The following is a 27545-nucleotide window of genomic DNA, read 5'->3' as shown; positions in this document are numbered from 1 at the left end:
TGCAGTTGGTTACATTCTATACCTGGAAATATCTCCAAAACTCCTTCCCACGTGAGTCCCATGGCTCGGGAATGGGGTGGTTCTGCTCATTGACGGGTATTGGCCAGAAACAGAAAATGACAGACTCATAGGAGACTGGGACTATTCAGTCATGTTTTGTCAGTGCTTTTGACTTCACAATATGCTTTCACTCTTTCTCTCCATCTGAGGCGGCAGCGTGCTCTCTTACCAGCACCAGGAGGTCAGGGCCACGGGATGGTGGGGGTGACTGCACTGCCATCAAGACAGCTGAACTGGTCACTGCAGGTGTGGTGCTTTCACGTAGTGCATTTCATGTTCTTTAATAGAAGGTTTCAACAGGAAGTTAATTAGCTGAGTTAATTAACATTTAATAAATATGATGCTTTAGTTGAAAAGACAGTTATAGGCACATTATAAGCTGTGAAGGATTTAAAAACGGTTTCATTATTGAAATTTCAGTAGGGAAGGTACACAGTTTATCTTATTTGTGCCTCTCTTTACAGTAAAAAGGAAACAAGACAGAAAAGGCAAAAGATGCTTTCTGTTCTTCCTCTCGGCTTGCAGGTGCCCTCACCTCCAGTGGCATCCATCCAGACACCAGCACTGACACTGGCCGTGCTCAGAACTGCCTCAGCCCTGAAGACACAACTGACAAATATAAGGGGGCTACGCCCTGTGACAGCAGGTGCTCTCACTTTGTGGGTCCTTATGTAACTGCGCGGTGTTATTCAGGATCGCCCGTTCTACACTATGTGACGCTGCTGCCGTGTCTCCTAGTTATTTCTGTAAGTACTCGTGTATTTTTTTCAATGTGTGGTACTAGACATCTAAAAATGCTTTTTTCAGATGAAAAATAATGTGTATTTAATATAATAAGTCTGAAAAAAGGGACAAAAGGGTCTATCCTGGTCCCACTACTCAGAGATAATAATTAACACTTTAACATCTATTTTCTGTTCTTTTCATCAGTGTGTATTACGTCTGTCATAAAAACCAGCGAGCACTCTGTGCCTGTTTACTGTGTGGAGACCTCCATTTTCCATTCGGCTTATTACACGTTTTTCTACAGTATTCTATCTCCTCTGGCATGATTTTTAATGACCAGTATAGCATTCTGTCTTGTGGAGGCATCGTCCATTTTACTTCGGACTTAAATAAACTTTTAAATTCCAAGTATATTTAACTGAAATACTGAAAAGAGATCTGTGGTGGTACCGAAAGTTCCCTACATCCCTTCCCCTTTTTTTCCTGAGAGTAAAAACTGCTGACAATGTGGTGTATATATTTCATGACCTTTATGCCTATGTCATATATATATACACATACATACATACATGTATATGAGAAATCTATGTATATGTGTGTGTATATATGCTTTATTGAAAAATAAGGCCATACTATATGTTTTCTGCAGCTCGGTTTATTCACTGAGGTGTATATCATAGACGTCCTCCCACTCCAGACTCACCCGGTCCTTTCAGATAGAGTAGAGGGGTCTCCTGTTGTGCAGTAGATTTGGTCTCTTGTGTAAGGACACCTTTGGTGGGAGAGTAATGTGGACAAGGCCCTGGACCACGGTGAAACGCCGGCCCCCTCAGAGCCCACAGCTCACCTTGATTTACCGCATCATTGTCTTGATGGTGGACACTTAAGTTTTCTCCACTTTCCACTGTCAGAAAGGGTGTTTGACTGGTATCCTTCTTGTACAAACATTCCTGTGATCTTGTATGAGTATTCCTTTAGTTAAGGTTTCTGGAAATTTAGTCCCTGGATGTGACAATTACATACATCACAGGCTCCTTTCAAGTGACTCTAGAAATTCCTTCTCCTGCGGGGAATGAAAAGATGTAGAATTACTTATGTAACCAATTCTCTATCGCTGGATATGATTTCACTTCAGCTTTTCTTCCCAGCATTGTAAACAGTGCTGTGTAAATGCTCTGATGAGTACATCATTTTGAACTGATTTTTTTCTAAATGAAACGATTCCTAAAAGTGGAGTTCAGTCTGTGTGTACACACGTTTTTCAGAGTTTACATATCCATTGACACGTCGTCCTCCAAAAAGATCACCCACAGTTTGTTCTCTCAAAGATGGACACTACCTAGAATATCTTTTAAAAATATTTGCCAATATGATGAGCAAAAGTGCTTTTTCATTGTTTTAGTTTGCACTTGATGATCAGTGAGGTATTGAGCATTTTTCACTCATTAGCCATCTGACTTTTGAAAAGTGAATGATCCCTTTTGTCCTTTGCACACATTTAAGTGAGGGAGCTTCTTGTTGCTTTGTGACAGCTCTTTCTATGTTATGAAAATTAACCCCTTGTCTTCATCAACATGTATCACAGAGCTTTTTCTTGTCATTTCTTGCCTTTCACTTTGTTCAGTAGGTTTATTTTTGTTGTGGCCCAAAATAATCTTAAGACAGTAAATGTCTTCTTTTTGGGTTTTATCCTTGATATTATTCTTAGAAATACTTTCTTATAATGGTATGTATCTCCTCTGTAGGATTTTTTAATCTCTATGATGGAGATGATAATAGTACTTGTTACAGTGAGGAGAAGTTGAATTACTATGAGCAAAGAGTTGTATTTGCTGTTATTAGTACTTTCTAATATTTACATCACTATCTGTAATTTTTCTTGTGGTCATTATGACTGGAATAGAATTTGTTTTTTCCAGGTGATTCTCTGATTGTCCCAAGACAATTATTGAATTCATACTTTGCTCTTTGATTTGAAATCCCACCTGTAAAGAATACTTATGTACACCAGAGTCTCTTTTTGAGCTCATGGTTTATTTCTGTCAATCTTACTTTCTTACTCCAGTGCTATATCTTACATATTGTAAAAATTTATTTAATCGCAATGACAGTGCGATTTTTTTTGATTCTTTTTTCCATCCCTAATTTTCTTGTCTAGTATTATGGCTTTATTATTCCTGAAGAGTTCCAAAATATTTTGTTCAAGTTAAAAAAAAAAAACAGGTAAGAGCTGTCATGGGATTTTTTAGTAAGTTTTGAATTATCTTTAGGAGAACGTACATCTTTACAAAACTGCATTCCTCCATACAATATGTTGATGTCTCTACATTCACACTTCTTACTTTACCCCTCAGTACAGTCCTGTGTTTCTCCATGTACAACATGGGCATTGGTTTTGAGTTTATTCCAGATTATTGTTGATGTTTTTGTTAATTTTGTAAGTGAGAATTTTTTGCTATTGTATTTTTTAACTGTTAAAACTGACACCTAGGAAGGCAGATTCGGTTTGTAAATACTCACTTTGTAACTTGTCATTTGAAATTGTAAGTATTAAGTACTTGTTACAGAATCCTTTCTTTTCTGTTTTTAAAAATTTGTTTCCAACATTCTCAAAATGGTCATAGCTAAGTAGTACAGGTGGGGAGACAGATGGAGAGAGGTAGTGTGGCTCACGTACAAACTCTGAGCACTTTCATGGCTGCATTTAGGCTGGAGAAACCCCAGAAGATCCCAGGTTAGACCAGGGGTGGCTTTGCATGCACTTGAAAGCCAGCTTTCCTGACTGTATGGTGAAGCCTGGTGGGCGTGGCAGGTAGATGATCAAGGTCTGATCAAGGTCATTGGCTGCACAGAGCGCTGTGACTGTGAGAACTGGAGACCATTACCATGGGAAATGCTTGGTGCCAGGAACAATGCAGGGGAGCTGGGGAGCCTGTGTGTTAAGGATTTTCCAGCCCTGGGATTGGGAAGATCAGACTCTGCATTCAGATCTGAGTTTGAATTCATCCTCTCTTGTTTACTGGTCCTCTGACTTTTGTCAAGTTATACATCCTCTTTGAACTCCTGTTTTCTTGTCTCTCAAAACAGGAGAATTACAGCCTGCTGGAAGAGTGTTTGATCAAGGTAAATAATTTGTGTCTATAAGATGCCATGTACAGCCACAATCTCAGTGAGAAATGGGCTGTCGCCTCTTCTTCTGCAACTCAGTGCTTGACAAGACATGGGGGAAAGCCAGTCCCTAATTTGTGTGTGATGCAAGTAGGAAAAAAATTAATGTCTTGCCTTTCCCTAGCAGTATTCTTACTCCTTTGCTTCATTTACTTCTTTCCTCCTTTCCTTTCCCCTTTCCCATCCTCCACAAAAAGAGCCTGAGACTCTCTCAGAACACTAGATTCAAGTTACGTTAAAGGTTGGCTCATCCTTATGAAATGACAGTAACATAAAAAAAATCTGTTCACATCCCAGAATACATTGTATTTGATTTACACACACACATGTGTGCACACAAACACACACACAATCAGGCTACCTCCCACTTGCAGAGGGAGAAGGAACACTTATTCTGAGTTTTCATTCACTGAGCGTGAGAACAAAGTCTCTTATGCAGACTTTCACCAGCCTTCGTGCATGGTGTTTTTAATTGAATTTCTGCTTTGTGGCCATATATATAGTCTCCTAATAGAAGAGAGAAAGTGAAGACATAGACATTCTGCTGAGATATTGGTGTCATCATATTTGAGTTGGAAAGGGCTTAAGACAGTATAGAGTCATAACTTTTTATGGGTGAGAATCCATGATGGTATAACTTGGACAAGAACCTGGGTCTTCTGCCATCTTGTCCACTTGGGTGAAGAGGCAACTGGGCAGGGGATGGCAGGGATCCTTCTTGCTTGAGTTCCAGGGTCCTGCTAGTTTTCATTGCTCAGCTGCCTTTAGTTTATGTCCATGTGGCCTCTCATGGGAAGGTCACTCTGTCCTGATAGATTGAGTTTCTTATCAGCAAAAAGCTCTGGACCCACTCACATTTCCCAGAGTTTTTCTGCTGACCTGCTGACACTTTATTTAAATGAGACCTAAGAAAACTGCTGGATATAAAACCCTTATTTTTATCATTTGCCCTCAAATTCCATAGGAATGGGGTGCTGTCTCAGGCTGTCTAAGGCTATATCTGAACAAAGATAGGGTGATAGGTTGTGCTGCTGGACCATCACAAGTGGAATGGGATTTCCACCTTAGTTTTTAGAATCAGGCAGACGAGTTCAAATCTTGCCTTTACCAGTTACTAGCTTTGTGACCTTGAGGAAGAAAGTTTACTTTTTTGTGTCCAAATTTCTTTATCTGTAAATAAGTTCAGTATTTATTTTAGGGTTTTTGTTTTAGAATTGAAAGAGCTAATTACCTCATTTATACCTAAAATACTGATCACGTGGTTCTATTCTGGTGCCTTGGTAGTTGATTACTAAGGGAGTTGGCAATGAGAATGGGGGTGGGGGACCACTGGATCATAGAGCTTATATTCCAGGATATGCTTGTAAAAGACTGGATGTGCAGTGGGTTTTTAGTAAATGTCTATTCCTTTCCTAATCCCCATTGATTGTATATATATTTATACTAATATATGAATTTCTTTGTTGCAATTTAAATCTCTTTGTAGTATTTAAAATATGTAGCTATAACAAAAATACGTGAAATAAAATGATTTGATTTTTATTTTTCCTTTCAATAAGCAAAACAAAAGAAAATAGGAAAGAAAGAAAGTTTTGTAGGACTAGACATAATTTTATTTCTATGGAATGAAGCCTCTATATTAAGTTTTTTTGTTTTGTTGTTAAACGGCATGTAAAATTAATAGGTTGCGACTTCAGTGTTGATAGCTAGGTGAGTTTCTTGTTATTGTTGTCTTTGATGAATTATTTTCACTAGATCATAAATGATGTGCATGCTACATATTGGAAATGAGGAAACAGTGGAGACATACTACCTCCAATGGATTTTGTTACCGAGTCGAAACTCGTTCTGCTTGCTGCATGACAGGCCAATAAATTGGGAGATGAAGTGTTGGGGTAAGGAATAGAGACTTTATTTGAAAAGCTTCCAGACCCAGAAGATGTCAGACTGATATCCGGGAGAACCCTCTTCCCCAAGTCAGAATTCAGGCTCCTTTTATACTGAAAAGGGGAGGGGGTGTGGTTGGTTGTTGCAAACTTCTTGCTGTACGGTTTGTCCTTGGTTTCCTTTGTTCTTGCAGCTGTCCATGTGGGTCAAATCATGGTGCCCCTGTAAAACCTCCAACAAAACAAAGGTTATTCTCTATTTTGCAACTTGAAACTCTCTACATAAGTGCAGAGGAGCTAACATCCTTAAAGATCAGAGCCCAGAGAAGAGGCTCTCATGTATATTTCAGGCTAAAGGCAACTTTCTTTCACAAAAGGTGCAGAGCTAGCAAGTCTGAGCCTAGAAAACAGGGCACAGGGTTAAATCTAAAGGAACAGATCTAACATGGAGTCAGATTTCTTCTTTCTTATTACAATTTCTTTTTCCATCTCATAAATAATTTTAGTAAGAAACATAAGCAATTTTGTATTTTTGCTTCTTAATAACCGATAAGTGGGCTGACTATATTTTTGTGAGCAGGGATGCTGTGCGGGCCTTGGGGTCTCAGCAAACTCTTGTTGAGGGTGGTTGACCCCACAACATGTCTAATGCCCCCAGGAGTGTTGGTGAGGGTCCCCCCAGCCTGGGGCTCTACTCAGGAAACAGCATATGGGCATTTACATCTGGAGACCTCTTTTTCGGCTGCAGGAAATTTTTCAGATACTGTGATTGAAAAATCACTCCAGCTGGGGATAATTAGGGAAAAAAGGAAGAGGAAAAGAGCTTGGAGTAGTGTAGAAGAGAAATGCAGAAGATCAGGGAGCCTGGGGGCTTGGCAGCGGGGCCTAGGGAGAGAGGGGAGCAGAGGTGGGGAGGGGCCTGGCTCAGGAAACAGCTCCTGAACCTGTCCCCGCACCCAAGCCACACAGCTTTTAATTGGCCTGGGCCACTCTTCTGGCTGGATGTCACCCTGGGCAGAACCTTGAAAACTGAAGTTGAGGGGTGGGCAGCACTCACCTAGGGGCCACTGAGGACTTTGTTCAAGTCCACAGTGCCTTTTCTGATCATGTGTCTTCACTTGCCCTTTATCTCAGGTTCTGAGGAGCAGGAGCAAGAAACTCAGGGAGAGATCCAGGAAGACATCCGTCTGTGTTAAGAAAGGACAGACACAGAGACACGGGGAGCGAGGACTATCGCAGCAAAAATGACTTCACAACTATTGCATCAGAGCTGCAGGTGTGAGAGAGCCTAAGCCTGTCTCAGAATGCAGGGGACAAGCGGAAAGGAATGGTAAAATTTCCACTGAAAATTGAAATTTTGTAAAATAGCCTGCTACTGTTGGTTGTATCACTTGAATGAACGCATGTGTATTTCTGTGGGCATTTATAAGTTCACTCAACCCCACCACCCCCTCTTGCCCCCATCAGGGGTGGGTTTTCTCAAGCACAGTGCCCCTCCTGCTTGGGTGGGCCATGCTGCGGGTCCTCGCCTGGGGCCGGGCTGCTGCAGGGCACTGAGTCCCCGAGGCACGGCCTGCGACACATGACAGGAACACCTCTGCTCTTTACTGGGGGCCTCCTTTTCCCCCTGCAGTGTAAGAATGCCGGTGACTCAGTTAGAAGCATGCATCCAAGCCGTCCTTCCGTGTCGTCACCATCTGGAAGTGGTGCCTGAATCTTCTGAATTTCTCCAGGCTTGCCAACGAAATGAAACACAGACCTGCTGTGTTGCCAAAATGTCCCCTGAGAGTCGGGGTCCTTTATTTTTATACCATTCAGACAAAGGAGAAATTCTTGAAAATCACAGTGAATAAGCATTTTTCGAATTGACGCAAGTGCACTACACCTAAAGCATTCTTCTATACTTTTCCTTATATAAGTATCTTAACTACAACCAGACCCTCCCGTTCTCGGGCCTGTTCCTTTTGAGGAACTGGTAAACATTCCTGTTTGCAGGCAGTGTTCCCCCAGGGAACGGGCAAAGTCACTTGGAAGGACTTTCTGTTTGCAGACAAGTCCGACCACTTCTGTGAAATGTCCCGCGTGCAGGCACACCCACAGTTTTTATGCTTAGCTTCCTTCACTCCAGAATGTGGTTTACAATCACCTTCGACAAAGTGAGTGTGTGTCCTCTTACAAGTGGAGGAATTACTGCCATTTTCCTGTTACTTACTCACCACTAGTCCATCTGATGTTTGTGTGCTAGGATTCAGTATGGCATGCTAAAAATTCTGAAGTCAGATCTTGAAACACTGATGAAGAGGATTATTTATTTTATTTCTTTATATGATAGTATTTTACTTCAAAATTCAGAGTTTTCGGTTCTTGGAGGAATTTTTTCAGGGGTTGGAAAAACAACTTTGCTCTTACCATCTTTGTGACCTGTTGCTATATGTCTCTCACCTGTCTTCTGTCACATGTGAGGTGGTTCCATTTGTGACCCTGTCCGGGTTGTTCATGTTATAAAACATAAAGTCTGTAAAAGTACAGTCCCTTTTATTCCGAAGACATTCCACAAATACTACTTAAATCTGGGTGTGGTTTTAAGAAGACAGAATCATTAGAACATGTACTTGCAGGTTGCTAGTGCAAAATCCCCAAATCAATAGTCTAGCTCAACATCTAAAATCTTTCTAATCTACCTTGGATTTGTATGGATAAGTGAAGCAGTTTGCTAAGAACTCAAGACCAGGTTTAGAATACAGGCTGGTGTAGCTCAGCAGGTCCTCCCAACCTGATGCTCTGCCAGAGGGCAGGGCCGAGGGGAGATGGCGTGTCCTCCCCTCTCTGAGCTGACAGTTTCATGGCAAAGAGCTTCACCAGGTGAAGAAATTGGAATTACTTCTTAGAAGAGTGGGTTTGAAAAGAGTCCAAAAAGCGCGGGAGTGACACAATCCCATTTGTCTCAAGTATGGGAGAGCGGCAGTAGGGCCACTTGGGAGACCCGTGAGTCCAGGTGGGCAGTGTTGGTGGCTTCCCCTTGAGCTGTGGGACGGTCAGTGGGTAAAAGCGAACAGATTGAAGGCATGTTTAGATGGTTAAAATGAAAGGATGAGTGCTGTCTGTGAAGGTAGGATGGAGTAAGGCCCAGGTTTCTGGGTGGATTAATGAGGTAAATGATGGTCCCGCTGTGCTCCGAGGAGGGAGATCTTCAGAGGGAGCTCTGGGGGAAAACTGATGAGTTCAGCTATGGGTAAAGTGAAAGGCTGTTAGATGTGTGGTCTGGGAGCTCTGGTGAGAGCCAGTAGTGAGCAGGGGAAGGGGAGAGAGACCTTCAAATCATTTTGTCTTGTGAACATACAAATAAGTATGAGTAATGACACACTTAACACCTCTATATTCTGGATTAAAACCCAGTAATATTTTGCTATATTGACTGCAGAGGTTCTTAATTATTTTTTAATAGAAATAAAATAAATAGAAACAAAATAGTGGAGTTAATGAACATCTTAGAGTTGATGTGTGTCCTTCTATGTATTTTGATACCTCATCTGTTTATAACCATAATCTACAAAAAGTTAGCTTGCTTAGCATAAGAGTTAAACAGAGGGACGTGACACACATTGTTGGGGCTTGAAGCTGATCTTCTTGGGCAAATTATGTAGCCTCTCTGTGCCTTAGTTTCATCTTCTGTGACTGCCCCCGGGCCCCTCATCACAGCTGATTTCCTAGACTAGATGTTGGGAGGGAGGCTGCTGAAGGGAGTAAGAAGTGGTAACTGCTTGGGATACTGAAGAGAGAGACAAAAACAGATTAAATCGAGAAACTGAGTACAAACACACTGAAAAAAGAAAAAATCCCACAGGGTTTTGAGCCACTTAGCGTAAGGGAAACAAAATCACGTGGACCCAAAGCTCTTGAGCATGTGAGTATTGTGGGTGGGAGGGTGTCATCAGAAAAGTGTTGAGAAATGGACTTTTGGTTTCCCTTGACGTTTCCAGTAAGGATGGGGAGCAGAAGCGAAAACCCCCGGTCACAGTAGAAGGTGCTGTTTTTTGCGAAACTGACCATAGCTTGGAGACCAGTCATCAGCGGTGCTGGCAAATGAAGAGACTTCTGGATTGGGTGGGGCACTTGCTGCGACTTCCAGGTGACCTGCTGGCTGGGGGCTGTGAGGCTGGCAGTAGGTTTGCAGGGTGACCCGGGCATAATCCCTGGCTCTGAGGCTGCTGGTCTGACTAGCAGACCTGGGCACACGCAGTCCTAATGGGGCAGCTCGGGATGTGACCTGGGACACCTGCCGTGCTGAGGGCGAGAAGAGGGCTCCCCTGAGGGGGTGTCCCTGCGGAGAGTGGAAACGTCCTCCTGCAGGGGAGGAAGAGCCTCTGAGCAGGGGGAAGGATGCACAGGCAATACCAGCCTGAGCACAGAGGTTTTGGGAAGCCGGAAGTCATACAGTGGCCAGAGCAGCCTTGTTCCTGAGAGATGGAGGGAAAATATGTTGAAAAAGCAGGCTAAGGTCAGACACTGTGGTGGGTCATGAGTGACAGGAAAGGACTGGTCAGGCAGGCACGAGAGAACCCTGTGGGCGTCCCAGCTGGGGCGTCACACCGGAGGGAGGAACAGAGTTATAGACTTTGCCACTTATTAGCTGTGTGACTTTGAGCAATATCACCCCACCTCTCTCTATATATATCTTCATCTTTAAAGTGACACAGTGACAAGCTCGTGTCATCAGAAGGCTTAGTTTAGCTCTGATCCTTTTGTCCAGTCCTGTCAGTGCTGCCCTGCAAGTTTCTGCAGCGGCTGCTCTTACCCTGAAATGGGAGGACGTAGAGGGACATTGTAATTCCCGAAGGCAGGAAGGGGTTGCTTTAAAAGCAGACATGTAACCACCTGCAGCTGCAGACCTGCAGGCAGTTTTGTTGACGGTCCTGGAGAGTACTTTGGAGGCCTTAGCATCGTCTTAAGACTTGTTTTCCCTTGGGGATCGGATTTGACTTTGCAGATTAATGTTGAAGATTTGGGCTTCTGGCAAAGCTGTTTTCAGAGATGGGTATATATATAACATATAGTATAAAATAAAATGCTTTTATTTAATGTGTGGGACTTTGCAGCTGTTTGGAGCAGTTCTGTTGGCCTGGTCTCCACAGAGGACACTAGGGATCAGCAGAGCGTGCGGGAGGGCAGGCAGCCCGCCATACTGCTGCGTGGTGTTCTCCCCAGCATGGCACTCTGCTGAGTTGACTCTTCTCTGAGTTTGGTTGCCAAGTGTGCAGACAGCAAATTAATGAGTTCTGGTGGGATTGTATAATGACAGGCAGAAGAGGAAACCGTAGTTTTTTGGGACTAGAACATGCTTTTGGTTCCTGATTCAGTGTGTTCCATTACAGAATTGATGAGTTGTGTCTATTCTGGGACTTCATTGAAATAATCTTTCAGCCTAAAATTTAAGTGTTATGTTTTATTTGGCGGGAGGGCTCGAGCCTGGATGACAGCCTCTCAGATCACTCTGACGGACTGCTCCCAAGAGGTAGGGGAGGAGCTAGGATAAATAGGACTTTTACAACAAAGACCAGGTACTTGGAACAATAAAACATTGCTTGTTATCAAAAGAAAACCAGATATCTCAAGTTCAAGTATTTAGTTCTTTTCTATGTATGGGATGAAGCAAACATATGAGTCATTGAATTCATTCCTTTGGCAAGCACCTAGCTATCTAGGGACAGTATCCTGTCCTTTCTTATTCTGAGTCCGCTCAGAGGGCACCACTGTGAGTGGCTGAGAGGCTGGGCTGCAGGCATGTCCTCGCTGGGGGTTGGCAGCAGCCACTGATGACTTGGTTTCAGCATTCTTTGTTTACTGACATGGTTGTAGTATTTTCATTCACATTGTAGTATTTTCAATCACAGTGCTCCCTCTTGGTCCTAAATTCGACCAATATTTTCAGAGACACTTCATGACCAATTTTGTACCATGGTGCTAGGATGGCTCATTCCTAGTTCAGGTGAAGAATTTTCTGAACTGCCATTCAAGGTGTTAGGTTTTTTTTATCAGGCCCTGTTGATACTAAAAGTTCTCTGGATCACCTGTCTTACTAGTCTATTATGATCCAGGAAATGTTTGCCCTTCTTTGCTCACTCCCATACCTAGAATCACACTATTAAATTTATTTTATGCAGGATTATAAATTTTATCTATTTCTTCAAGATGTTTAGCCATCATCAATCTTGTAGGCCTAGTTACACGTTAGGAAATGTAACAGACAACAATTTTATAAAATAGACAGCATATAAGTAATATAGCTAGTAACGTTAATAAAGTCATGAGTAAGAATTTAATAGTCGAGAAGTTATATTTCTGGGTTAAAATTTTGCTTGTATTTCTGATTGAGTTTGAGTGATCTTATGAGAAAGTTCATATTTATGGTCAGGATCAGAGCAGGTGTTAATTGGCCAGGTGAGGTCTCCCACCTTGTAAGATCAACAGTGGCCTAAACAGAACTATAATTTCTTTTTAGAATAACGTTTCTGAGGGCTATCTAGTTAGAGCCTTGGAGTAGGGAAACCCACCAAGGTAACACAGAAGTACTAGACATAGGTAATTTACCATAAACTTAACAATTGGAGTAGTTCATAATCAAATGTAGGAGAAATTGTCAAAGTAATTGGTATACAAGCCTGGTCTGGTGTCTTGGGTCAGCTGTCGAGCTCAGATGTCGTCTTCTTCTCATCCTGATCTGGTAGCTTTTTCTCTATTTGGGCATTGTTTTAAGGTGAGTAGTGCTCTATAGACCAGTGCACTGCAGGGGCTCTTTCTGATTGGAAATGAATCCGAAAGTACGTTTCCTTCAGCTTTGGTGTGTATGGTCTAGTTAAGAGTACCTGATAAAAGTTCCTTCCATTCACGTTGGAGACAGTTCTCTAAGTCATGCCTGTTCCAGTATGTATAATCCCCTGGCTGCAGGTCAAGAGGCATTGGAAATTTACCCAAGGATAGATTACTGAGCTTCAGAAACAAACCTAGTGTATCCTTGTCATAATTCAGTTAAACTGTACAGCAATGTGACATAACAGCAAGGGATGATCTGGGAAGTGTCTTTGTCAATATAGGCCTCAATTAACAAAACTAGAATTTAATATCCACTAAAATAAAATCTTTGTTTCTCTCTAAAGTTACCCTCATTTTTCTCAAATATAGCCAAATCAAGATTAATTTCTTTACAAGTTAAGTCTGATTATTTGATCATATAGGCTTTTTTAAATTGGCTGTGTTGGAAGTTTTAATACGGAGTCTCAGAGTAGAATGTTAATAAGATTTGCTAAGGCCAGGAAAGCCATGTCAAGGGCTTGTCATGGATTTCTGCCTTACAGATTTAGGTAAATTCTTTTCTCTTTAAAATCCTTAAAATACCTTGAGATTCCTATATCTGTTAGGTGATGATCTTCCTCATTTGTCTGATAGAGCCACTGGGGACCTAAGAGTTTTTAGTCTTTTGAGGGATCAGATAGAGAGAAAAGATAACTGTTTTAAGTCTGCTTACATAGGTATAATTTATCAAATTTCTGTGATTCATAACTAGCTTAAGAGGAAGAGTTTCTTTATGTCTGGGAAACAGGTTAAAAGCCAGTAGTATTTCAAACAAAATCAAAAATTATAACCATATTCATCAGTTTTCTCAGTCCCACATAATTAATTCTTTTAATCAGAGTTTTCATTTGACATTTAAAATTTCTTACCGTATGTAGTTCAGTGCTATAATTTGAAATTTATTAGAAATCAGTAAATCTCCTTGAAGAGCAAGCATTTTCAAAATCATCAGAAGAAGACAATTAACTGGCTATATATGACAAAAGATTTAAAAGCATGGTTAAACACTGTTACACTATAATTAATAAAGAAACCTGGTCATTATACCCAGAATTATCACTGGTAACATTTCAGATATACCAGAATTTCACGGAGTCCATATAATTTCTAGACTATCTATATTAATAATATTTTCTCATACAATATAACCTTAGAAGATTTATTATTCATTTGACAATATCATGTTATTTAACATGCCAAATGAAACTTACTAGTTTAAAATCTCTCTTTGGGATGTTTCAGGGGCCCTCTGTAGCATCCCAAACTTAACTGGAGATTAAAAGAACTTTAATTAGAAATTGATATTTGGGGAGGTTGTTAAAAGATTTCAGAACACTTGGTCAGATAAACGTATAGATCACTGTAACGTAGTACTTATTCATTAACAAGAAAATACGTCAAAGGTAAAGGCAGAACAGATCACTTAAGTGGTATAAGAAGTTTTACAATCTGTTACTGAAGGTGGATTAACATTTTAAGAAAATTTTTTCCTCTTAACAGCGAGAAAACCAAATCTAGTCTTGTACCAGCTTACTTCTAAGATTCAGTTACTTTGCTCAAGTTGATTCTAAACTTAGCCAATTCCGACCACGTAAGAAACGCTTTCCTCAGTGTTCCTCTTCCACAAGCCTTCCACAGCTTTCTATTCTCATATTAGTGTGTCCCTTATTTTCTCTTCCATTCAGAAATAACCAGCTTCAGGACAAAGTCACTATTTTTCATTAACAAAATATAATTCCATTCTTATATCTTCCTTTGTTATGGAAACGACAGGCCAGTCAAGAAACAAGCACCACTCAGAGGGTTGGAGTACTCAGATGTATTACGCAGGGGGGCTCTGAGGGGCTCCTGCTCCGAAGCCCTGAGCACCTTCAAGATGTGCACATGAGGTGTTATAGGGTAAAGTACAAGCTTGGGGTATTTGGCCAATAGGCATGGAACAGCTTTAGCAGCATTATCATCACAAAAGTGGAGGCGGGGAGGCAGCAAACCAAAGTTCCAAAGCCAGATATGTATCTTTGAAAATCCAGCTGACTAGAAAAACACATAAACAGCAAACCAACACTAATTAACCTAGATTTAAAAGTTAGTCTAGCAGGACTCAGATCAGTATTCCAATACTTAGATTTGTGAGTTACCTTGTTAGACCAGCCCAGCCTCTCCACATTCCTAGACTTGTGAGTTATCTTTTTAGACCAACCCAGCTTTTCCTTCACACCTTTACACATTTATCTTACTTTCCTAGGATACTGAGATCATTCCCTTAAAAATAGAGTCTATTTCAGGGTGGCACCAACCATTTATTAATATTTCTAAACACCTTTAATTTCACTATAAGAGGAAGTTAAATGTTAAGTAATTCATATTTCAATCTTATTTTATCTCAAAATGGCATAGCTATTAAATAAAATCCTCTCATTTAACTTAATTTAGCACAACTCTAGAATTTAAAGATACCAAACATTTAGAGATTATCTTAAGCATACATTTTAAAAATATATTTTAAAAATTTACCCAAAGCTCTCATCTCATTTGCATTTAATTTACTTAAAATTTTACCACACCACATTACTGTTATTTTTTTCTTGACAAATCTGCAACAGATATAACAGGATCTTATTTGACTTTCAATAAACCTAGGTACAGTAAAGGTATTATACTTAATATTGATGACTTTAAAGATGTCTATATTAATTAGAAAATACTTAAACTAAACAATATCAAATATTAACTTAATATTGAATATTTTCCAGTTCACGTGACGCTGAAAGTCAATTTGTTCAATTTTTATTTTAAAAATACTTAATTTGTAAGCTCTTATTTTTTACATCAATTAAGCAGAGCTCTTTGACTTTGATTTTTTTTTTTTTAAGCTGTAGAAATATCTCACATCTATAATGTGTACGCAGGCTTTTAAACAGAGAAAAGCTAGAGATCTCATAGCTTCACTTTAAAACTTACTTATAAGATAGGTATAATAATAGTTGGAGTAAGCTGAATTTGCTTGCTCAAATCACTAAGGCTTACTGTTTATGAAACAGATATTTAAGATTTCTTGACAAAGTCTGAAGGACCCGTCAGAGTTCTGAGTTCTAAAATACCAAAAATTTCTTGGCCCTAAGTTTTATTTCGTTGAGCTAATTAGGCTCAGTCCTAGGTCACTGTTTGCTGTGTTTACATTTCTGATCTGCAAGACAAAGACACACGCTTCCAGTTCCCCAGAGAACTGCTCTGTCACCCAGACCCAATTTTATCTCCTTAATTGGCATTTTTTATCAATGAGAAGAGCTGTAAACAAAGAATTCCATGTTTTAAAACTTTAAGGTTTACTTTATCATGTCTTCCAAAGCTTGAATAAGGCATTTAGTAAGGTCTCTTTTCCTTGAGTTATAAGTTAAGCCCAGGGTAAACCTCTTATTATATTTTTTTATTAGCCACTGAATATTAGTTTTTAGTTTTATGTTATATTGGACGGCTCATGTAACTCTAATGGTTTCCTTTACTTTGTTCAATTAATATTTTCTGAGGGACAGATATGTGCCCAGCCTTATAATACCAAGAAGGGGAAGCGTTTTTCCATTGAAACATATCTATCCCACAACATAATTAAACAAAAGATTTATATAAAGACCATTTAAATATACCAATTTTACAAACTTTTATCTCAATTTTATTAACTCTTATACCTTTAATTTTAATATTTATTAGGTTTAATCAATAATTCTTATTTCTAGAAGGAGTGCCAGAAGCCTTTTTTTTTTTTTTTTTTTGTGCAATGTATCTAATTTTATAGAAAAGTCTCTAGGATGCCCAAGTTTCAGCCAAAGAGCTTAGGCCCTTCTCAATTTTTAATTTGATTAATTGGTCTGTTGTCCCAATCATTGATCAAGTATTTCAGTCTATATATACACATATTTTAAACTGTGGTAAATAAAATGGACTTGTTTGAACTTTAATGTTGGGGAGCAGTAGGTGATCTATTTGGCCTTTTTTTTTTAACTTTACGTAGTGTAGTATCAAAACCTTGTATCTAAATCCATAAATGTCCATTTTATTTATCTCATTCAAAATAAACATATAAAAATATTTATCCATTTGGGATAAGCCCTTATCTTTTTTTTTTCTACATTTTTACAATCCTTTTTCCAGTTATTCAACCTAATTAACAATAATTATTCTAAGTTTTTATTAGAACCATTTATCGGAAAGGAAAAACACAAATGTAGCTTTTCAAACCATTTTTTTTTTAACTAAGTTCTTAGGTTAACCATTAGATATATTTTTCTACCTTTAAACTTGATTTTAATAGGTACCAATAAAACAGCTGTTTATAATGAGATCTCTTTCAACTTTCACAAATTTAAAAGTTTTTCCAAATTAAAGGATCCATCATATGGCCATCAATTTATATATATATATATATAGTGATTTTAAACCAATAAGATGAAGAGGCTCCTCCACATGAGAGTGGGGGTGTTGCTTAAATAAAATTCAAAGGTTTACAATCCAAAAGCTAAAGGCCTTTATGGTCCAGGCTGATGCAACAAAGTTTAAGATGGCAAAATATCTGAAAATTGGTACAATCAAAGAACTGCTTAGAATCCAATTTATTTCCGTGGCCACCATATGTACACAATACTTGTACCTTTTGTATGGCAGAGTCCAAGGTTTCCTTTAAAAAGAAAGTAAACGTATATATACATACATACACACACTTAAAACACCCAGAGAAAGATAAAACGTTTACATTTCAAGGACACAGGAAGAGAAATCCAAGTTCCCCCTAACCAAGATTTTGTTTTTATAAGTTCAGAATTCCAAAAAATGTTTTTATCAGGCCTGGTTAGTTACTTTCAGAGTGAGTTTTTTTTTTCCTAATTCCCAATTAATGCTGTAAGTTTTGAACATACATAAACCTGGCTGGGGTAATAGTTGGAGGCTGGCGATCTGTCATTTCTTTTTCTTTTCTTTTCTGTTTTTTATTTTTTTTTGAAAGTTCTATTCCCCATTGTAAGGTCGGGTTCTCAGAATAAATTTGCTAGTAAGATTTCCCGCAGGGACAACTCTATGGCATGAAGTCTTTGCCTCTACCACTCCTGCAAGATTCTCTATCACCCGAGAAAGCTGTTACCAGCCAGGAGAAGGGTCCCATTTTTGGAGTTGAAAGGTTCCTCATAAGAGTTTTACTTTTATCCTAAAAAATTCAATGGATGTAACCAAATTTAGGAAAACATTAGACCAGCCTCTTACCTAACCACTCAGTCCTGAACCCAGTGTCTTTCAACTTGGACCCACTCGGGACATCTCCATTGGGTGAGTATTTTCCTGATATGTTTCCACCAGCCTCACTTCAGACGTCTCCTCAAGGTGGGTATTTGTCGTTATCTTTCAACCAGGCCCCACCCAGTATGTCTCCACTGGGTGTATAATTCACCCCAGTTTCTTTCAACTGGAGTGCCACATACCTGGATACACCACCAAATAAAACTCAGGATTATCAACCAATATGTGAGATCCGAGAACCAGGAGAGACTCACCCAAATTCATCTGGACTCCCTGAGGAGGAGGATGGGCACAAAGTGCCACTGCTGGTACCAACGCTCCAGTTACTCAGAGAGTTCAGGTGGAGAGAAGTCTGCTCTGGGTCCCTTCATGGTGTCCAAAACTGTTGACTGAAATACATGTGCAGCCTAAAAGTTAAGAGTTATGTTTTATTTGCCAGGAGGACTCGAGCCGGGATGACAGCCTCTCAGATCTCTCTGAGGGACTGCTCGCAAGAGGTTGAGGAGGAGCTAGGATATATAGGAGCTTTACAACAAAGACCAGGTAGTTGGAACAATAAAAGATTGCTTGTTATCTAAAGAAAGCCAGGTATCTCAAGTTCAAGAATATAGTGCTTTTCTATGTATGGGAGGAAGCAAATATTTTGGACTCACTGAATTCATTCTTTAGACAAGCACCTAGCTACCTAGGGCCAGTATTCTGTCCTTTCTTATTCTGAGTCTGCACAGAGGGCACCATTGTGAGTTGCTTCAGCGGCTGGGCTGCAGGCCTGTCCTCGCTGAGGGGGGGCAGCAGCCGCTAATGACTTGGTTTCAGCATTCCTTGTTTACTGACATGGTTGCAGTATTTTCATTCACATTGTAGTATTTTCATTCACGGACTGATTATGGATAATCTGCAACCTTGGAAAGCAACCGAGATGGAATTACTGCAGGTACCTTCTACTTTAATAAGCCGTGTGCAAACATAAACATGGAGGAAGCATACATTTGGATTTGGTGGTGTAGGGAAGGTGTTCTGCACATTACAGGAGAACGCAATGCAGAATTCCTTAAGTCCACCTGTCTTTTCTGTAGTGGTTTCTGAGAACCGTTTATGGAAATTAACCAACATTGACAAACGGTGGCAAACATTGCATTTAAGAGCTGGCCGGCTGCAAACGTGTATTGGACAGGTGGATTTCATAGGCAAGTGGTCAGGTGGATGGGAGAGAGATGGAGCCAAGGCCTGGGCCCAGATTCCGGTTTAAATCGCCATTTCCTCACCATACGGCCTTGGACTAGAATGTAACCTCTCTTAACCTGTTGGTGAATCTGTGAAATGGACATGATAATATTCGTTTCTTCCTGGGATTGTTGTAAGTTCTACAGAGTATTATAGCACACATGAAGCACTTAACACACTGGCACTTAGCACTGTTCACTGTGTGCGGCCGCCACGCTTGGCTTGTGTCAGAGCCATAAAGGCAGCATTTGTCTGTTGAGGATGCACTGGTAGTCCCTTGAGTAAGTTGTGAATTTGGTGATTTCCTTTAATCCTTGTAACTCTGTGTGCCATGGGCAGTTATTTTCATGGACAGATGAGGAACCTCAGGGTAAATAAGACTGTGTAATTTGCCCAAAGTCAGACCATAATTTTGGGTGCAGGGGCCTCGGTTCAGCATGGGTCCCTGGGCCTTCTGCCCTCTCCGTTCAGCACCAGAGCCAGATGTGGGGTCGGCTGTTTCCCAGCCCAGAATATCGGGGAGGCCGCAAGACACACCTGGCCCTGCGCTGCTTGAGCAAAAACTCTGGAGGAGAGGCAGTTACAAAAGGGATAAACATAAAAACAGATGACAGCAAACTGTGATCAGCTCTGAGAAGGAAAGGAACACACCTCGCCGTGCAGAGCTGGGAGCTTTCCCGTCGGGGCTGCTCTGGGGCGTTCATCTCAGCTAAACAAGCTCTGCTGCTGCAACAAGGCAGGAAGGCAGGGAGCGTGTGACCAGGTAGACAGGGCCTTGTTAATCATACTCATTCCCCATTAAGCGGCAGCTGTCACGGGCATTTACCTAGTAAACAGTTGTCGGCCATAATCATCACGCACTTTGCTTGGTAGTTTTATTGCCCCACCTTTGAGATGAGGTCATTGAAGCTGGGGAGTTTGCTGCATGCCCGTGATCACCATGGAAATACCCCCACTGGTCTTTGAACATAGACTGGTGTGGCTATCATGTCCCAGCCCTGTGAATGGCATCGTGTAGCTTCTCCCAAGTGGCCCAAATGACTGACATTGATATTCTTAATTCGTAGGAAATGGTAAGTGACAATAAGTGAAAAAGATAGTAAGAAATTGTTTGGAAAACTAGAAAAAAACCCAATTCTTCCCCAGCTGGGGGAGCGTACCCTGTGTCACTGACCCCACTCACTGCCTGGCACCTCCTCCCTGCCGACTCCGTGTTCAGAAGCCACTCTGAGCCTTTGAAGAACATTTTGACTTGTGACACTGTTGACTAAGACCTGCAACCTCTCTGTCCCTGGTTAACTCTCCCTTCAAAGCCATTTAAATTTTATGCAGGCTCCTCCGCTCAGATGTAAGACTAGCCTCTTTAAATTTCTTGATGCAGCTCCTTAGTGAAGATATTGCGAAGGAAACCTGGTCAAAACCTGGGAGGTATGCACATAGTGACTGCAACCTCAGCACTTTGTGAAGTTCAGAATCAGAGGGATGGGAGACTCAGGAAAGGCTTTTTTAAGGTACCAAGGGGAAAATGAAAGGACGCAGGCTGTGTGAGACTGAAACACCTCAGTCCCAGCCAGCAAGGCACCTGCATTCAGGATGGTGAGTGGAGAGTGCAGAGTTCTCACAAAGAAGTGGTGGGATGGGAGGGAGGACAGTTAGGTACCTTAATGGGGAGGGAAATAGTGGGCTGAACATTTCCTGGTTGAACAAGAGGATTGTGACCTGACGTGCTTGTATTTTGGAGAGAAGGGTTTTGTGGGGACAGGCCTAGGGAGAACGCTGTCTGGCTGGGGAGTCAGCACAACAGAGAAACACAGAGAACCGGGCAGACACCAAGGCCCCTGCTGGGGGAGAGGCTGCCCGCCAGTTCGAGCCCTGGGGGCGGCTTCTGTTCCTTAGCTGGGGCCTCAGAGCTCCCTTCACAACCCAGTCCTCTTGATACAAGATAAAAAACGTGGGGCATGAGAAGGGCTGTGTCCCAGGCTTTGGTTGAGCCTCTGGAATGTGCCCCACCAGACGTGGGTCCTTGGCTTCATGCAGGAAAGATTTCAAGAGGAAGCCACTGTTGAGTAAAGGTAGATTTATTCACAGAGACACATTGAAAGGCAAGAGAAAGGCCACGAGGTGCGGGGTTTGGGTGCTCAGATTAAAAGAAAGTACACACTCCACAGACAGAGTGTGGGCCTTCTCCGAAGAGGGAGAGAGAGGGGTGACCGCGAGGCGGCGCTATGTTGCTCGTTTTCATGGGCTTGGTGGTTTCTTATGCTAATAAGTAGAAGGACCAGCCTAAGGGCAAGGGGCTGGGATTCCCAGGGAGTTGGCCTTTTCCCACCCTTTGACCTTTTGTGGCTAGCCTTGGGACTGCCATGGTGCCTGGGGCATGTTATTCACCATGTTACTATTACAATGGGTGTATAATGAAGCTCAAGCTCTGCTAGAAGTTAAATCTCTTCATCCTGAGCCTCAAGGCCTACTGGGGGTTGAATCCTTCACCATTTTGATGTTAATTGCTGTGGCCTTCCTTGAATGGCTGTGCCCTGCCCCCTTCCATCCTGTCTCACTGTGATGACACAGAGAGAGCAAAGGCCGGGCCCTGCCTGTGCTCCTGCATTTAACAGGGTGACGGGTGGTGTGGGCTGAGGATGACTCTGAGTGGTGAGAAGATTGTTTCAGATTTTCCCACGTGGGACATGGGGACCTGCCAGCAGCCATCGCAGATTTATCTCACGGGCATTATCGCTTGTGTTGTTACGGAAACAACAGGTCAGCCAAGAAAAAAGCACTGAGATTTATTACGCCGGTGGGCTCAGAGGGGCTTCTGTTCCGAAGCTCTGAGCACCTCCAAGACCTGCACATGAGGTTTCATAGGGTTAATTACAAGTAAGGGGCTATTAGCCAATAAGGCTCAAACAACAAAAAGCAAGGAATCAGTACACTGAAGCTTATCAATTTGGAACAGATCACGTTAGTGACAATTGTTGACCTTGGATTTACGAGTTAGCTTGTTAGCCCAGTAAACTGACACTAAACTTCAGATTTACGAGTTAGCCCAGCAAAACTTAGATCAGTAAACCGACACTTATCACACTTAGATATGTGACTTAGCTTGTTAGCCCAGCTGGGCTTTTCCTTCACAGTGTCACTCACCTTTTCTATTTTTCTTTTTTTGTTTTTAAGTATTTAATCCAAATTTAATATCAGGTTTTTTTTGGAAAGAAATTTCTCTTTTTCTTTTCTTTGGGGCTCTTTTGGGAGGGTAGGTAATTAGGTGTATTTGTCTGTTAGTGGAGGCCTTGGGGCTTGAACCCAGGACCCGGGGCACCCTAAGCACACGCTCTACCACTGAGCTCTACCACCCGCCCCATCATCTTTTTCTTTTTGCTTTAGCTGCCAAGAATCTTACAGCTGAATTTCTAGTCGGCCTTTAACACTTGCCCTGACTTCATGGAATCCATTTTTATGACTTTACCTCCCCCTGGTTTCATTTAAGTATTGAATCTCCATTTTCTCTTCACTCTCAGTTTTGCCTTTTTGTTGTTATGTCTGTTAAGCTGTGTTTTAAAAAATTGTTTAATTTCTCTTTTAGCATGAGGCTGAAAGTAAATAAATATGTAAACAAACAGCACACTTAAATGCTTTTATACATTCTAAGCTGTTTAGTAGTTACTTAAAAACCGAATTGAATATTGAAGTGATAATATTTTTAAATTATTTTTTAATTTTTTATAAAGATATAGCTGATTTAAAATATGATATAAGTTTCAGGTGTACAATAGATGCTCCATTTATAGTTACTGTTAAACATTGGCTGTATTCCCTGTGTTGTAAGATACATCCCTCTAGCGTGGTTACATTACATGTTGCAGTTTGTATTAGAAATTTGGGTGACACAGAGTCTGGGGCATGGCTGTGTCTGACCCAGGTTCACGCTTACCCTGCCTGTCAGAGCCCAGGCCCTCACTCCTGTCTGCAGGGGAGTGACTGGAAGCAGCCCTCATCAGCGCTGGCACCACCCTCTGAGTGGCAGTGATAGCAGTGACTGTGTGTGGACATGCAAAATGTTGTTCCAGGAGCTTTACATACATTTCTGCATTTAATAAATAAAGCCCTTCTGTGAGGAATCATTTTATGTTTTTAATGAATAATCCATTTTATTTTGATATTGATAGACTTCAAACCCCCGGAAAATTTACAGGAGTAGTACAGTAAACGCTTAGATACAGTTCACCTTAAAGGGCACTATTTGCCCTTTTGTGTCTGGCTTATTTTAGCATAAAGTTTCAAGGTTCATCCATATTGTAGCCTGAATCAGTACTTTATTCTTTTTGTTTGATAATATCCTTTTTCTTTTTTTTTCATTTTTGGTCTATTTAAAAATATTTTCATTGAAGTCTAGTCAGTTTATACTGTTGTGTCAGTTTCTTGTGTACAGCACAACACTTCAGTTATATAGGAACATACCTGTATTCATTTTCATATTCTTTTTAAACATAAGTTACTATAAGATATTAAATATATTCTCCTGTGCTATAGAGTATAAAATTGCTGTTTATTCTATACATACTCAGTATCTGCAAATCTTGAACTCCCAATTTATTCCTTCCCACACCCTCTCCCCTCTGGTAACCATAGTTTGGTTTCTATGTCTCTGTGTCTGTTTCTGTTCTGTAGATAAGTTTATCTTTTGGGGTTTTTTTTGTTTTTGTTTTTGTTTTTAGATTCCACATGTGAGCGATCTCATATGGTATTTTTCTTTCTCTTTCTGGCTTACTTCACTTAGAATGACATTCTCCAGGTCCATTCATGTTGCTGCAAATGGCATTATTTCATTATTTTTTTATGGCTGAATAGTAGTCTGTTGTACAAATATACTACAACCTCTTTATCCAGTCATCTGTCAGTGGACATTTAGGTTGTTTCCATGTCTTGCTATTGTAAATAGTGCTGCTGTGAACATTGGGGTGAAGGTGTCTTTTTGAATTACGGATCCTTCTGGATATGTGCCCAGGAGTGGGATTGCTGGGTCATATGGGAGGTCAATTTTTTGTCTTTTGAGGAACTTCTATACTGTTTTCCACAATGGCTCCACCAAACTGCATTCCCACCACAGTGTAGGAGGGTTCCCAATTCTCCACAGCCTCTCCAGCATTTATTGTCTGTGAACTTTTGAATGATGGCTATTCTGACTGGTGAGAGGTGATACTTGATTGCAGTTTTGATTTGCATTTCTCTGATAATGATATTGAGCATTTTTTCATGTGCCTATTGGCCATTTGTATGTCTTCATTGGAGAAATATTTCTTTAGGACTTCTGCCCATTTTTGAATTGAATTGTTTGTTTTTCTTTCTTATAAAGTGTAAAAGCTGTTTACATATTCTGGGAATTAAGCCCTTGTCAGTTTCATTTATTGCAACTATTTTCTCCCATTCCATAGGTTGTCTTTTTGTTTTGCTTTTTGTTTCCTTTGCTGTGAAAAATCTTGTAAGTTTAATTAGATCCCACTTGTATATTTTTGCTTGTATTTCTATTGCTTGAGTAGACTGCTCTAGGAAAACATTGTTGAGATGTATGTCAGATGTTTTGCCTATGTTTTCTTCTAAGAGGTTTATAGTGTCTTGTCTACATGTTGAATTCTTTAAGCCATTTTGAATTCATTATTGTGTAGGCTGTGAGGGAGTAGCCTAACTTCATTGATTTACATGCAGCTGTCCAGTTTTCCCTACAGCATTTGCTGAAGAGGCTGTCTTTACTCCATTGTATGTTCTCACCTCCTTTGTCAAAGATTCAATGACCAAAAGTTTGTGGGCCTATTCTTGGTAATTTTGTTTATCCGTTCATTGATGAATGGATATTGTTTGTAACCTTTGGCTACTCTGAATGATACTGCCATGAATATTGATGTGCAAGTTTTTGTGAGAATATGTTTTCATTCTTTTGGCTGTACAGTTGGCCCGCCATATCTGTAGTTTCCACTTCATGGATCCAGATGGCTGGTTGTAAAGGGAATCGAACATCCTTGGATTATGGAATCCAGGGTGGGGGGTTCCTGAAACCAACCCCCCGAGGATACTGAGTGATGACTCTATATGTAGGAGTGGAATTGCTGAGCCATATAACTCTAACCTTTTGAGGAAACACCAGGCTTTTCCAAAGAAGCGGCACCATTGCCCCTTTCCAACGGCTGCATATTGTGGGTTCCCATTTCTCTGCCTCATGACCGACAATTGTTATTGTCCATGTTTTGATTATAACCATCCTAGTGAGTGTAAAATGAGATCTCATTTTGATTTTGATTTCGCTAGTGAAGCTGAGCATCTTTTCATATGCTTATTGGCCAATTGTGTATCTATTTAAATCCTTGGGAAATTTAAAAATTGGGTCGATTTTCTTTGTATTGGTCAGTTGTAAGTATTTGTTTTATATCTTGGATACTAGTCTCTTATTAGATATATACTTTGCACAATTTTTCTCCTATTCTGCAGATTGTCATTTCACTTTACTTTTTTAAAACATTAAAACAATTTCTTTATAGGGGAGGTAATTAGATTTATTCTTTTTGTTTGTTTGTTTTTGACAAGCACGCACTCTATCATTTGAGCTACCCCCTTCCCCTTTCATTGCACTTTCCTGATGATGTCCTTTGTAAAAAATGGTTTTAATTTTGCTGAAGTCTATTTTATCTGGTTTTTTTTTTTTTATCACTTGTGTTCTTGGTATTGTATCTAGGAAGCCATAGCCTATCCTAGGACCACAAAGATTTATACTATGTCTTCTTGTAGAAAGTTTATACATTTAGTTTTTACATTTCTGTCTGTGATCCATTTTGAATTAATCTTTATTTGTTATATAAAATATGGGGGTCCAGATTCCAGACTCATTCTTTTGCCTGCAGATACCCAGATGTCTCTGAACCATTTGTTGAATAGACTATTCTTTCAATGGAGTGTTGTTGGCACATTTGTGGAAAACTGACTGTAAATGTAATTTTCCCCTGGATTTTTTATTCTGTCTCATAGATTTATGCATCCAAACTTATGCCAGTACCATACTGACTTGAGTACTATAGATTTGTAGAAACCTTTAAGTGAGTCCTCCAACTTTGCTTCTTTTTCAAGATTGCTTTGGCTGACCTGGGCCCCTTGCACTTCCATATGAATTTTGGCATCAGTTTTTCAATTTTTCCAAAGAAGTCAGCTGGAATTTTGATAGGGATTCCATTAAATTTGTAGATCACTTTGGGGAGTCTTAACATTTTTAACAATATTGTCTACCATTCCATGAACATGAGATGTCTTCCATATATGTAGATGTTTTAAATTTTTTTGGTGATACTTCAAATTGTTCAATGTACAAATCTTGTAAAATTTTGTTAAATGTATCTCTCATTTTATCTTTAATGCTGTTGTAAATGGAAAGGCTGAGCTTCCTAAGGGTGGGACTATATATCAATTTATTTATTTCTAGGATTCCTACACAGCAAATACCCCAGGTTTATATTTGCTACATAAATCTATCCACAATTCTTCCCACCCCCTTGTTATAAGACACAAAGACCCAGGTTAAGCTACCTGACACCTATGTGGAAGTGAGAAGTGAGAACCTTGGGTGGGGCTTTGTGCAGATTATACTGAGAGTTTATTCAGGATGGCTTCATCTTAATTTCTTTTAAAAAATCCTTTCAGTGTATATAGTCAGGTACATTAAGAACATGACCTTTTGATGTGTGGAGGAGCTAAGACTATAATTTTCAAATAATTTCTAGTGAGAGTGTTGTACTTGAAACCTAATTTGCATCAATCTTTGAAGATTTATGTTTCAGGAGCTTTGACTAAATAATACCTGTCTTTATTCAATAACTACAACTAAATGCTCAAGCAACATGTAAGAGTTTGGGCAAACTGCCCCCGCCCCATAGTGCTGGGTGGCTGTAGCTGTAACTGGACTCAGCGCTTACCTCTACCAGTACACTTGTGCTGATCTGCTCAAAGCGGTTCGTCCAACAGTTTGTCGGTACTCTTTTGGACAAAGCCATAAAGCATTGATTTAAGGTTGCTGGAATGGAAACTATTCTTATTAATATTAAGAAAGCATATACTGAGTGCTTACTGTATCTTGGGAATTGTCCCTCAGCTTCACATGAATATTATTTCTCTTAAAACCTTTCATATTTCCTTCTTATTCACACTTTATAGATAAGGAGACTGAGGATTATGTCTTCTCTCTTTTGGGTGGAGCTCATTATCAATGATGGGAAGTTGTAAGGAAAAAGATATTGATTCATCCTGAGAAAATATTTTTCTGAGAGTCAGCAATGAAGAGGGTCATCACTGAAGAAGGTGATCATTGTTCGA

General features: G+C 40.3%; 1 long non-coding RNA gene across 1 annotated transcript; it reads left to right on the top strand.

Moving 5' to 3' along the window:
- Window positions 1-591: 591 nt before the first annotated feature.
- LOC141574326 (uncharacterized) lies at window positions 592-27545 on the top strand. The gene is made up of 3 exons (XR_012501225.1): window positions 592-806; window positions 26087-26174; window positions 27387-27545. It is a non-coding gene; the product is annotated as an uncharacterized LOC141574326 (long non-coding RNA).

Source organism: Camelus bactrianus, chromosome 21 (genome assembly GCF_048773025.1).
Source record: "Camelus bactrianus isolate YW-2024 breed Bactrian camel chromosome 21, ASM4877302v1, whole genome shotgun sequence".
NCBI lineage: Eukaryota > Metazoa > Chordata > Mammalia > Artiodactyla > Camelidae > Camelus > Camelus bactrianus.
This window is presented reverse-complemented; position numbering and strand designations above follow the sequence as displayed.